The sequence below is a fragment of the Arvicanthis niloticus genome, chromosome 1, assembly GCF_011762505.2.
Source record: "Arvicanthis niloticus isolate mArvNil1 chromosome 1, mArvNil1.pat.X, whole genome shotgun sequence".
Taxonomy (NCBI): Eukaryota; Metazoa; Chordata; class Mammalia; order Rodentia; family Muridae; genus Arvicanthis; species Arvicanthis niloticus.
This window is the reverse complement of record NC_047658.1, coordinates 106,203,699-106,217,522: the sequence shown is the minus strand read 5'-3', so window position 1 is coordinate 106,217,522 and position 13,824 is coordinate 106,203,699. Positions and strand designations below refer to the sequence as shown.

Below are 13,824 nucleotides of genomic sequence, written 5' to 3'. Positions count from 1 at the left end.
AGTGGGGCCTGTGCCAGACAGGTTATGCTCACTCTTGGTGAGTTAGGGTACCCAGCCAGCCACCCATTTATCACGGTTTTGAAAAAGGAGGGACAAATTTGAACCACACAGTTTCTCCCTTCAAGGAAACTGAGAAGTTCTCTCACAAAGAAGATGAAAATGTCCCTTGGTTGGACCAACTGGAGAGAACCCAGGCACAGGAGCCATGACCCGTGTCCTAGGTCATCCTCTTTAGATAAACAGGACTTTTTTTTTTTTTTTTTTTTTTTTCCTGAGACAGGGTTTCTCTGTATAGCCTTGGCTGTCCTGGAACTCACTCTGTAGACCAGGCTGGCCTCGAACTCAGAAATCCGCCTGCCTCTGCCTCCCAAGTGCTGGGATTAAAGGCGTGCACCACCACTGCCTGGCCGTAAACAGGACTCTTAAAGTTTAAAACTGTATAGCAACAAGTAGCCAGTCAAAGGGGCATGAATCTAAAACAGATGAGGACTAAGTATAAAGACCAAAGACCACAACCCTAACCACCCAAGGGAGGCACAGTGAGAACCCACTCTTAACCACATCCCTACAGACACCACACTGACCTATACCCAAATGTGTATGTACTTGGGGACTGGAGGTTAACCAGTAACCAGATACTGCTTAGCAAACCTGACCCTGACCACCATCTTATAGCTAAAGGGTCAGCAGGGTACAACTCTGCAAACACGGTTAGAGCATACACCGATCAATCACTTGTGCCCCTGCATCTTGGTCACTTGGCTCACAGATCCTCTCCTGCTGGGACTGATTTTAAAGAAACATATTATACAGATTCTAGGCACCGATCTACAGAGAAGAACACAGTTAAAGACTTGATGGGAATGCAGAGACCTAGCCACTGAAGCCACATATACCTGGCACACATGCAGAGACTGGGCCCATTGCAGGAGACATAGCTATCATCTACATGAAAACCTTTGAGGTCACAGGAGGAAAACAATTCTAGAGCATCCTCCACTGGAGTGCTAGAGGCCCTTCGAACTGCGCTTCTGGAGGACAAGGACCCAGGATCCAGACTCTTGCATCTAACATCAAATTTGTCACTGCTCTGTGAGATGGCTTGATCTCTATCAGCAGTGTAAAAGCATCTCAAGAAGACCAAGGCATATGTGAGGCAGAGGTCAGGCTTGCTGCAAGCCCCAGAAAAAGACAAGCAGGGCTAGGCTCACAGGGGACTCTAGTGAGACGTCACTTGAGGCTAAATAAATAGAACGAGCAGCTACACTGTGAGCAGCAGGACTATTTTTTTTATGTCTACTGCTTCAGTGATTTTCTGTCAAAAAATGCTAACAAGCATCAAAGTCCTTAAGAGCTTTACAATCTTTCAGTTTGTTCACCAATACATTTCCTGCAGTGTATTTGTTTCCTAGGCTCATGTGACATGGCCCTCGATCATGCCTGTCTACAGACTGATGGATCTGCCGCCACTAGGCACCTGGCTCAGCTTCACCAAAGACCTGTTAGGGATTTCTCACCAGAGAGCACAGGACAAAGGTAGAGATATAGTAACTGGAGCCCTAGATTGGAAATGGTCAGGCTGACCTGGATCAGTAGGCTGGCAGCTTGAAGTCTGTATCACCCTACCCTATACTGTCCTTGTGTCCATGACAGCCACAGGCTCCCCATTCCCACTGCCCTCCTGCCCACAGAAACCAGGACCCCGGACTCACACAGCCACCATCGGCAAGTGACCTATAGGATTAAGAGGGAAGGCCAGGGCAGATTAGAAGCCATGATTGCAAACAGAGCCACGCCCCCCCCCCCCCCCCCCCCCCCGCAGGCTTTAAGTGGAAGACACCTGAGGGGATAACCAGGGTCATGGAATCAGGTGTCACAATTAGTTGGGACAGATGGGTGGTGCCACATGGCTGTGGCTGAAGGTCAGCAGGGCCCAAGCTCCTCGATGCCCTCAGTCAGATGAGGCTTCTCCCTGGTCCTCATCCCACATGCTCTCCCAATAGAAGACAATGAAGTACAGCAGTTCTCCAGCTCCTTTGGGGGAGGGGCCAAACAACTCTTTCACAGGGATTGCCTAAGACCATTGGAAAACAGATGTTTACACTATGATTCACAACAGAAACAAAATTACAGTTGTGAAATAACAACAAAACTAATTTTATAGTTAGGGGTCACCAAGATGTGAGGAACTGTATTAGGAAAGTTGAGAACCACTCCTCTAGTACCAGGCACAGGTGCAAGTATGAAGCCTAAGGCTTCATTTCATGCTTGACACCTTCTATGACATAGGGGTTCACCTGTAATTGGAGCCTGACCCCAGAAGCAGTCCAGAGTCCAGATGTGAGGAGGTTTCCTCACTTGTAAACCAGACACTGTCAGCACACTGGAGGGAAGGCACTTGGTAGTCGAAGCCAGGGTATTGGTTTGAAAGGACACTCAGGGACAAGACATTGCCCTTGTGACCAGCAGGTGGGCACCTTCTACTCTCACCTATCACATCTGTGTCTTCCTGACAAGTCTATTCAGATCTCCCCCATGTTAAAAGTCAAGTCCTCTGCTCTACCTTTGTTGATCAGTAATAGTTATTTACATGAAGAACTTTTCAAGCCCATGTTGTCTCATGGGCTGTGAGCTGCCTCTACTTTTGCAACAAAACAAATTCATTCATTTGAGGATGACTGCCTTCCAATACTTCCTGCTTGCCAAGTTCTGCCATCACTTCTCCCTCAGATTTGTAACCACATGGAAATTAATTTCCACAGTCTCTGGTGAAAGCTGGGCTTTACTCACAGCAAATGGTCAGCTAAGGGTCACTCTTCCCTTATGCAGATCATACCCTTATGGCTGAACAGCCTGGACATCTCTGTCAAAATCCAAGGTGGTATGCTCCTATAATCCCAGCCCTCAGAAGGTTGAGGCAAGAGGATCAGAGGCCTGAGGCCAGCCTAACCCTATTTCCAGAGTCTTCTCTCTAGCTCTCGGCCTGTTTTCCTGGGTTTTTACTTACACTCCATCTATCTTGCCCACTGAAGGTTTATAGGAAGTCTTGATCAGGCAAAATGATCCCTCAACTGTCCTGTGTCAACGTTGTTGAAGCCACTGTAGGTCCTTTACACTTCCATGTAAAATATAAATCCAGATTTTTTTTATTTCTACAAAAACTCTGCTCACACATTGACTAGAATCACACTGAAGCATCATGCCAGTCTTGGTAGAATAGATACATCAATACCACTGAGCATTCCCTGAGCCTGGTACAGCTCCGCATACTCAGGTCTCATTGATTTGTATAAGCAGTACATAAAGGCTCTCAGGATACAGGTCTTAGAAAGCACTAAGACAGTTCTGAATAGTTCACACTTTGGTACTATTATAAAGGGTAATGTTATCTAAATTTCAGCTTCCAAGAGAATCATTTACAAGTTGCTAGCTTGCAAGTCACTGGACACAGGACAAGAAGTCAAAGACCTAAACAAAGTACTTCCATGTTAACAACCCCAGTCCTGGTCGCTTGTGAGAACACTGCACCCTGGTGGCTCACTGAAGGAACCTCGCTCTCATTATTCCAATGCATTTGGTTCAAGTTGATCCTACAACTCAAATCAAATGGTTTGTGTTTGTCTCTAGATTGGATTCTCAAACCACAGGACAAAAGGTAAGCGTGTGCCCATAGGGGCATGGAGTGAGTTGGATGGACGAGAGAGGGCATGTGGAAAGGACTAAAACACAGCTTCATTTATAGGATTGGCCACACTCTGCCTGGTTGCTACATCTCACTAGGACACCAGAGTTCCCACTGGTCTCCATCTGCCTAGGTCTGACCTTGCATCTCTTTTTTGAAAGGTAGAAGACTGAAATCAAGAAAAATAACAAAAAATGGACTGGGTCACTACTGCTAGTCTACTCTGAATTTACTTCAATATGAATTTAAGGCTAGATCAGATAGGTCTTTAAATTAGTAACAACCAACCTGTCCACAAATGAATGTCTCCTGTTTCCTCCCAAATTCTGCACCTGTCCCCACTGACTACCTGGTCATACCCTACTTTGTTCTTTGATGCTCTAAGCATGACAAAACTCTGACTTCCTCTCTCCCTGCCAATCATGGTCAGATATTCTATGTGCCAGTGACGGGAGCCCCTTCCTGTGCTGCTTGATGCAGCAGCATCTGCTTCCTGAATTCCAGGTGCTTCCTATATGTCCTCATGTGTGTTAGCTTAAGTTAAGTGTCTGTTCCCTTCCATCTATTATGTAACACAGCACATGTTATATGGAATTAGCTCTGGAGCCCAACTGAAAGCACAGGCTTCCACTGTGCTCTGGGTGGTTACTAAATTGCCCTTGGCTCTCCTTCTGCGAGGAAAACACACTAGTGCTCAGTAGCTGCAAGGACCCAGCTCAGGCAGTGCTGACCACTAAGGGCTCCTTGGCAACTGCCAGAGTGTGAGCACTGCCTGCCTGGTATCTTCTAGTGTGGCCCGGCTCACCCATGCTTGCACAATGACATCAACTTAGGATATCAGCCACTGTACCCAACAAAGCACACAAAATGACACCATAGGAATCCAGCTAGCTCTGGTGGAGTGACTGGCCAGTAGGACTGACAGATGCAGCTGGCTAGGCCAAGTGTTGGGGCTTCAAGGTCAGTAGAGACTTTGGGCCTTCAGCTGTGCTCCACACAGCCCTTACTGAACTACCTGGCACATTAAAAAAAAAAAAAAAAAAAAAAAAAAAAAAAAAAAAAAAAAAAAAAAACAAACCACAACCTTGTGAGGAGTTCATAAGCCAAGTGAGCTAAGGAAGCAACGTCCCCCACTGATGTGTCCATGTCACTCATTGTACGATGCTTCTTCAGCAGCTCTTCATCCTAATGTACTCCCAGGGCCTCGGCCATGTCTCAACCACTCCCTCTATAGTCAACAGCCCAGAACACAGGTCCTGAGGACAGATGCCAGGGGAGCTATCCTTGTGTCTCAGGCCAGCAGCAGGCTGAACACACAGGAGCACAGCCTGGTTTTCCAGGGCTGACAATCTGGCTATACCTCATCCTTAGGTTAGGGAAGTGGGGCCAAGATCTTGGCTGAGCCTGGTAGACTTTGGTTGCTGAGAAGCAAACCCCATGCCCCTGTCCTCTCTGTCCTACAAGGAGATGGATGGGTGGTGGTGTCCCAGAATTCCTCTGTGTGGTTATTTGGTGAGTCTCCCTGTGGCACAGGGCATGTGCACCTCCCTCTGAGACTCTTGTTTGACCACTGCCAGAGGTGAGTTGACCACCACTGCCCAGGAAAGAGCAGTCCCACAAGAAAGCGCAACATTCCCATCTAGTCATGGGGATCTGGCATCCAGGAGGTAAGTGTCACCTAGCAGTCATCACATTATCCCAGGGGAGCAACCATGTGTGTGCAAAGATGACTTGAACTCTGGTCATCTCCTATTCCAAACCTGGTATTGGTGGATTGGTGGTATCTCCTCATTACCACACCTGGGGGAGAGTAACACTGGAATGATGTTGTGCAAATATGGGGTCCTTACCACCCACAGAGACAAATTATATTTGGAGTGTTGCCCCAAATATGATGTTGAGGACATATACCAACATCCTGCATGCCAGGCAGCCATTGCCACCTCTTCCTCCTCAGTCAGTGTTCCCTAAACCAGGACAGAGTGTTCTTTCCTTAAGACCATGGCAAGTAGGCAACATTATGGCAGGTCAGAGTTACCTCACCCTTGTGAGGGACCATAGGTTCAATCAAGGAATTCACCAAGGTTCAGACAAATAGGTTCACCGAACTGGTGGCCCCATCCCTCTTTCCAGTACTAAGCCTTCCCAGAATGCTTGTGACATTCCCTCCCTGTCCCAAATCCATCAGCAGATATCCCAACCTCTTGTTCCTGACTACCTTGGGTCTAAATATGAGTGACAATGGAGACGTGGGGATAGCCGTGGCCCATGGGCACTCACAGACACTTGTGGCTAAGCAGATGAAAGCTCTGGCATGAGTGCCATGCCATGTTACTACAGCTCTCTGCCCCAAACTCCTCTATCAGAATGTGGACGGCACATGGGGAACATAGGCAACTGCTTCTCCTGGCTGACAAGGAGTCCTATGTGCAGGCCCACAGCTGAGTCTCCTAGTGACCACAGAGGCACATTTTGGCCTGTCTAACACTCCTAACGCACATTAGGGTCTCCTGAATGCACGGGAACATACCAAGGTCTGATGACACCCAGAGAGGCAAATATGGGGTCCTTAACATCCACAGGGGCAAATATTGGGGTCCTCAACATTTGCAGAAGCACCTTGAAGTCTGACTAGTGCCCCAAAAGACATGTCTGAATCTTGTGGACACCCACAAGGGCACATCTGCATCTATTTGATGCCCATCGGTTGCCCCATGTTCACCTGGGCACATCTAGATCTACCAGATTCCCACAAGGGTATATCTGGCTCTGGAGAATACTCACATGGGCATATTGAGGAATTATGTTGGGCATCTATTTAATGCCCAATAAGTAAATATGGGTCTTCCCAATGTCCACGGAGGCACATCTGAGTCTCCCAAATGCCTGCAGGGTCACACTGGCACACTGAGCCTGCCCAGTATAAAGAACAAGAAGCATAAGAAGCTGATGGCTGAGCAGAAAGTACTGGGCCTTTATTGAAGATGCTGGAGAACAAGGTTGCCTCTTCTCTGCAAGCAGCTCTCTAGTATCCAGTCAGCACAGCTCTGAGAGACAGGGCATCCCCTTCTGGACGTTAGAGTAGGATCTCTCACTCCTAAAGATAGCAGGATGAGTGACCCAGGAAAACCTGGTGAGGATGGGTCAACATGAGGCTTCCACTGTTGCCCTGTATGGTGCCTAGCACCTGCCCCTCTGCTTTCTGCCAAGCCACGTGGAGACATGGCTAGCAGTGGGTCTCCGTTGCCTTCTGAAAGGGAAACTTCTTAAGAGACATATCTCAGCTTGTCCTTGAGCATGAGAACCAGTGTCAGCCACTTGCAAATCCTGGAATCCTTACAGGTGCCACCCCTCCTGGAGACATGAGGCTTAGCCTGTTCTAAACATATGTCCTGGGCTAGGCAGACTCCCTTCAGGGCCTGGGCTGTAGCCAGAAAAAGCCTCACATCTCCTCAGGATGCATGGAGCTTGCAACAAAATTAACCTCGTGGCAATTGTTTCCCCCACTTTGATAGCCCAATGTCAGCTCATCTGTTACAGGGAAATAAAAAAGTCAAGCCTAAATGTATAAAAAATTATGATGGAAGTCCTAAATAAAGCGTAGACTGCAAGCTCATTGAGTCAAAAATCAATCAATCAATGAGGGAGTGGGTTAGGAGCACCTCATAAGCCCCAAAGAAATCATTTGCCCAAACACTGGGATTTAACGGTGGAGGACCAAATTCCAACACTTTTAGGAAGTAAATAATGAAAAATCAATTCAGAGGAAAAACAGATCAAGAACCCTGACTGTGACGTGCCGACACATTTATTGCTGAATACCATTCCTTGGCTGACCCGAAAACTTCGGAAGGTGTTTATTTACTTTCAACACCTTCCAGGGATCAATATTTTTAATTTGGATCCGAGTTATTATTTTTCACATCACAGCAGCGGGGAGCGGCGTAAAGTGGCTCATATTTTAGTGCTAAAAAGATCGATACGACAGTTTCACCTTCACTGCGGCCCGGCTGCTACGGCCGCACATCATCACATCCCGAAGGGCCATGGTACTGAGGCAGGAGGGCAGGTCATCACCCGACAGGGGTGCAGACAGCCATGATTTAACTGAGCACAGGGCGCCCAGTGCCCTCAGAAAACCAATCTTGCTCCTCTCACTTCATCAGGCCTCAAGGGAGGAAGAGGAGGAGGAGTAGGAGGAGGAGGAAGAGGAGGAGGAGGAGGAGGAGGAGGAGGAGGAGGAGGAGGAGGAGGAGGAGGAGGAGGAGGAAGAGGAGGAAGAAGAGGAGTAGGAGGAGGAAGAGGAGGAGGAGGAGGAGGAGGAGGAGGAGGAGGAGGAGGAGGAGGAGGAGGAGGAGGAGGAGGAGGGCAGGGCCCAGTGCAGAGGGGGCCACTACTGGCCAAGATTAGTCCCTCATCATAAATGCATTTGCCTTCCCCTCCTCTTCCTCAGCTCAAAGAACATCAGTCAACTCCATTAATTTCCCACAAATTTCCCCCAACCTCTTATTTAGGAGAAAGCAGGGAGGGACCACTCACAGAGAGGTGGGAAGTGGTCTTCTGGGAAGGGGCAGCCTCCACTCCTCAGTCTCACCTTCAGAACCAGGGCTTCTAATGAGGCAGTCAGGCCATGTAGGGCAGGAGCCTCCTGAGTACACTCAGGGCATGGGAGCAAATGTGGACATCACACCAGGCAGGAAAAATGTGTGACAGCCCCTGGTCAGCCTTCAGCACCTCATGTTCTCCCTGACCCTAATTTAACTATCACCACCCAACTTCACCCCATGCTCTGCAAATAAATCCCAGAGCCCAAGAAAACCCAGGACACCCAGGCAAAAGCAGAGTCACGCGTCTTATGTCTAAGTGCTTGGCTTATAACTCTGAGAAACACCTATTCCCAACAGTGCTGGCAGCTACACAGAGGAGAGTAAAGGGACCCTGACCTTGCACGAAGACAGAACAGGAACTGCTGGCCCACATGTGAGCAACATCCAGATATCTAGGTGATCCTGACTCGCAGGTCTGAGGCCTTCTGCCAAGCAAGAGCCTTGCATAAGCAGACAGCAGGACTTTTGCATTGACAGAGCTGACCCTGAACCTAATAAATAGACTTTGCCTACTGGAGCCATCCCTAGCCTGCTATTGTCCCTGAATTAGATAGGTCACTGGAATCTCCAGTCTCTGGCCTGCCCAGGACCCCATTCAACTACCATCACCCTACAGCCCACATAGGCTGCTTATGAATAAGATTCCTAGGGGAACAGATGAGGCTGGAGTTCCCTTAAGCAACACTATTGGCATTACTCATCCAGACCACCACACCCATGCCTGCTACCAACAGCACAGCATACAAGATTTCCTCCAGGCACCTGCACCTTAGGAAGCATGTGCAACCTCCAGGAATGTTCTACCTCCCAGCCTCCTTCTCTAGCCTGAGGTAGAGTATAGGCAAGCCCAGGTAGAGACAAGAGGATGGGACTGAGAAACCTACAGATGCTGCCTCTTGTCAACTGTCCCAATGGCACAGCTCTATCTCTGGGGACCTATGACAGCAAGCTAAACCTTCTCAGATCTCTCAGGAGCTATGTCACCCATAGCAACAGACAAAGTCTTTCCAACAATAAGCCATTAATAAGGTATGTCTCCTCCAAACTTCCCCTAGCTGGTCAAGAATTCCTCTAGAAACAAGAGCTTTGGCCAGGTCATATCAGCTCTGAAGTTCTACCCAGTGCCCTCTCCTCTGGGTACAGACAGAAACAAAACCAAGAAACCTATTACCTTTCCAGTTCCCAACGGGAATGCTATTAAATTAGCTGCAGCTTCGAGAAGCCACCCAGGGTTGGCTCTATAGCCAGACAAGGACCACAGCCCTAGACTTGGGCTTTGGATTCCCTAATCAGACACCAGAACTTTAGATATCAGGTCACCAGAATGGGATGAGAGAACATGGCTATCTGAAGACATGGACCAGGCCATGTCTGAAACCCATCACAGAGAACACAGCCTCTGGCTTCCCAGACCAGGTGAGCAGCCAGCAAAGCATTGGTGAACACTCCATGCTAAAATGCTTCCCTTCAGCAGCAAAACAAGACAGCGGTGGAATTATATGAAAATAAATTTTCAGTCTCTTCCTTACTTTGCCATTCTGAAGCAAGAGTACAAGGAAGCCGTTATCTCACGCACTCTTATTGATGCGCCAGCTTGTCGGGAGGTAAGCGATGTGTTTTCTATGCTCCTCCGAGTGGCTGGCTAAATCAGACACATGATTTCCATGCTGCTAGAGTGTGTGATCAATAGACACTAGCGCAGACTTGGAAAACTTCACCCAGGTAGTTCCTCAGTGTCCAATCTGCGTGGCTGGCTTACTGTGAAACTCAGCTGTGCCTCTCTGTGATGCTGAGAGCCCTGGAGAGCAGCCTTCAAAGTCCATCTCCAACAATAGAGGCAAGAGGCATAAACCCAGGAAGTAGTTCAAGTGCCAGGTGAGCTTGCTCGTTCCCCTCCCTCTCCCTCTCTTTTTCCTGGGTCCTCTGAACTCTAGTTACCATTCACACCGGCTCAAGGGCATCTCTCTGTCCCTTAATGCACTCAGCACAGAGCTCAGCTTCCAGCTAGGGCTCTTCTTCAAGGACCCTCCTTCTTGGGTCTATCTCATCTGGCAGGCCCAAGAGGGCTACCCTGAGAATAAGCAGCCCTGCCAACCATCCAACAAAACCCCAACTGCACTGTGGCTCCAACTTTGAAAGGGTCAGGAGTTTTCTTCATTTTGTTAAAATTCTTATGAGGGTATAGCCTCATGTTACATGCCAAACTCAATGAATAGCTCACAGGGGCTAGTGCCACCAACTCCCTCTACACCAAAGGGCAGAGGCCCTGTCCTCACTGAGCCAGTCTCTGGAAGTAAAGAGTGGCCCTAGCTAAGGTACCACCAGTAGACAAACATGCACTCTAGAAGCCAGATGTCCCTCAGGAAGAGGGCACAAGTGTTTGAGAAGGGAAGCAAAAAGCAGGCAGGCAAGCCAGGTAAGCTGACAGCAAGGGCCTGGAGAGTGTCAATGACAGCCCCAGTCTACAAAAGCATGCAGATGTCCATCCCTTCAGGAGCACACTGTGGGCACCTGACATTCTAGGGCCTAAAAGCAATGACTCAGCCTCCAGGAAGGTGAGTCCTGTGTTACTGTACCTCCATTACTGCCCCAGGTGGTGCCTGGAGATATGAAAAAAGGAGTTGACTGAAAAGAGCTAATGTGGAGTCCTGGGCCCCAAGTAAGGAGAGCAGCACAGTGTGGTGGGCTGGGTGCCACTTAGGGAGCACATCTTTCACTCTTAGTTCCTCTACAGGCAGCTACAGTGTCTCATACAACCCTCTTCAACAGAAGAGCTACGTGTTTCACTTACTTCACTAATGTTTAAACTGGTGGCACCTTGACCAGGACACTAACACATGAAAAACACAAACCATTCTCTGGATGCCACAGGCCTCAGAGCCATCTCTGCTGCAGTCACAGCGATGCCAGCTTTCACACTGCACAGAGCCCAAGGCCTTCCATCCCATTGTTTTCAGTACTGGCCAGGAAGGGCAGCATGGAGAGAAATGTAGCCTCTGCCTCCCTGCAACTCCTCCTCAGGGAGCTCCTTCTCGGCCGCACTTTGGCTTCTGGCCCTCCAGTCCGGTTCCCTCAGGCCTCCCTGAGTTCACCTCTTTGTATCCAAGCTCCTTACAACTGAGCCAGGGACCCTCACTCAATCCCTGAAATTAAACACGCCCACCAACTGCTTCCAATTCTCTTCTGCTCATAACTGTCACCCTCTCTCCAAGGTGCCACTGCCTTCCAGAAGGGTTGTGGGTATTCACATTTCCTCCACACTCTAACCCTCCAGTGGTCTGCCAGGAGACACGTTCATTCAATGACTCTAAACATGTGATGGGGGCCTGTATGAGCAATCCTGGGAGGAAACAGCAAACAAAACCAAGCTAAGCCAACCAAAGTAACCTTTCTAGGAAGAAAAGCCAGGTACTTTTAGAGCTCTAGGACATAGGATGCTCATTCCTGCCCTCTCCTGTGATTCACAATTAGCCATTCTGTTGGCTCAAGGCCAATATCCGCTGTCCAAGTGGAAACATTCAAACACAGGGAACAGGGTGGGAACCCAGACTTGGCGGTGGTGGCAACCTAACATGCCAGTCTGGCAGAATGTCTGAAGACCCAGACTTCTAACAAACAACTTTCAATGTAAAACTCGAAAGAAGCTAGCCAGTGACAAAGTCAGGAGCCCAGCATTGAGGGGCCATTTTCATGGTCACTGTACAGCATAGACAGCAGACATCCATCTCACATAAACAGACAAACATGTGAGTCACAGTAAGCACACAGAACTTAATGTCCCCATTTCAGGATAAAAATCTTCTTAAGAGCCATCCCTGCAGGGAGCACTGTGCCTGCATGTGCTGCACTGGTGCCACCTCCTGGCAGCAAAGACCATTTGCAGTTGTCCTATTTTAAGCCCCTGGAGCATCACAGCAACAGAGGCAGCAGATCTTAAGCTAACAGTCTAGCCAGTCACCAGGAGCTCCCATCCCCACCCCAACCACACCCCCCCAGTCAGCTCACACAGCGAGTGTAGTGCATTGGGTTCAGCAGCTGGAAACAAGCCACTATTTTCTGATCCCCATTAATGCCCATGACAGCATTTATGTATAAGATAAATTCATCTCAATTTCCTTTTTCAATTAATGGCCTATTATTTGAACCAGACTCAGCTAAAAACACTCAGCTGATACCATCAATCTTACAAAGATTAAATTTCTCTGCCTGAAGCTACAGGGTACCAGGCTAAGCAGGAGGATGGCTACCTAGCTATCGGATGCTGCCAGCTATGTTCAGGACCCCAAGGGTGGAGGTCCTTCCTACCTTAGGACATCCTAAGGCCCTCACTAAAGGACATAACACGGCAAGAAACAGTGAAGGGCTGTGAAGTGGATGGTGCTCAAAGATCCAAGATTGTAACTATAGTTACAATCTGGGATAAGTGACCTCTACTCTGCTACCTACAATGACTCCAGACAAACATGGAGAGCCCTTGATCATCACCATTCAATCAGACATGAAGGCACTTCATAGCACACTGTGGTTGATAGAGAGGCTGAGTAAAAGGACAGGAATGCCGAGGTGTAATCACTGCTTGACAAGCAAAGGAGAACAAAGCAAAGCAGATCTACCATATGCCATGTTCTACCCTCAAACAGTGGCCTTCCTCCTCTGTCAGTCCAGCTATGAAGGCTCTTGCAGTGTCAAACCAGCCCTGTTTGTGCATGTGGGATTTATCCTACCTTCTGCTGTACTTTTAGGTCATTGTGTCTATATATTTAAAGGGGAGTTATGGAAAAAGAACCTTCCTACTACAGATGACGCCTGCAGTGGAGCAAGGCCTTGACGGAGACAAGATGCTGCTCCTGAGCCTTCTGCAGCATTGGTGCCCATGGTTTGATGGTGACAGACCTTATTGAGATTCTGTCTGGATTTTCTGCTGGAAATCCCATTGTCACAATCAGATCTAAGAGTATGTAAATTCTGTGAAATTGTGGAAACCCTTAGCTACTGTTTTTCCAAGTATCTCTGTTCCCTCTGCCCTCTGGAATGCCCTAGGGACATGGTGCCAGGCCACATAATGTCATCTCAGAGTGACCCTTTCTAGGCTGTTTTCATTTCTAGCAGTTCCCACTGCTTTTCTTCAGTTTACCCCCTTTCCTTCTGTTGTGTCTAATCTGATGTCTATCTTCACTGATACCTCTTGTCTTTTTCATCTGTGTAAGCCTGACTTAAGAAGATAAGAAGTTGGGTCTTGGCAGAGGAAACCCAGGAGGCTAAAGGGAGGGGCCTTTTACAAGAAGGAAAGAAGTACAGAGCTCAGAGGAATAAGACAGTAGCAGGAGCAGCAAAGGAAAGAAGAGGGGGAAGTAGGAGAACTATATTCTGAGCAAGACAGAGCTAGAGGCAAGGATACCTATGAAAGTCAATGGGTGGGAGGTGGGTTTGAAGAAAATGCCTTTGAGAGGACAGAATGTACCTGGCACTGGATGCTTCAAACCCAGAGACTGAAACCTTGACAGGGGTTCTCTAGCCCAAGAACAACCCCAAAGC

At 48.4% G+C, this 13,824-nt stretch overlaps 1 protein-coding gene across 2 annotated transcripts in view; it reads right to left on the bottom strand.

Annotated features, from left to right (window-relative positions):
- Inpp5a (inositol polyphosphate-5-phosphatase A) overlaps positions 1-13,824 on the bottom strand; it is a 184,774-nt gene that overhangs the window by 82,139 nt on the left and 88,811 nt on the right. The gene's annotated exons all lie outside the window — the stretch shown is intronic.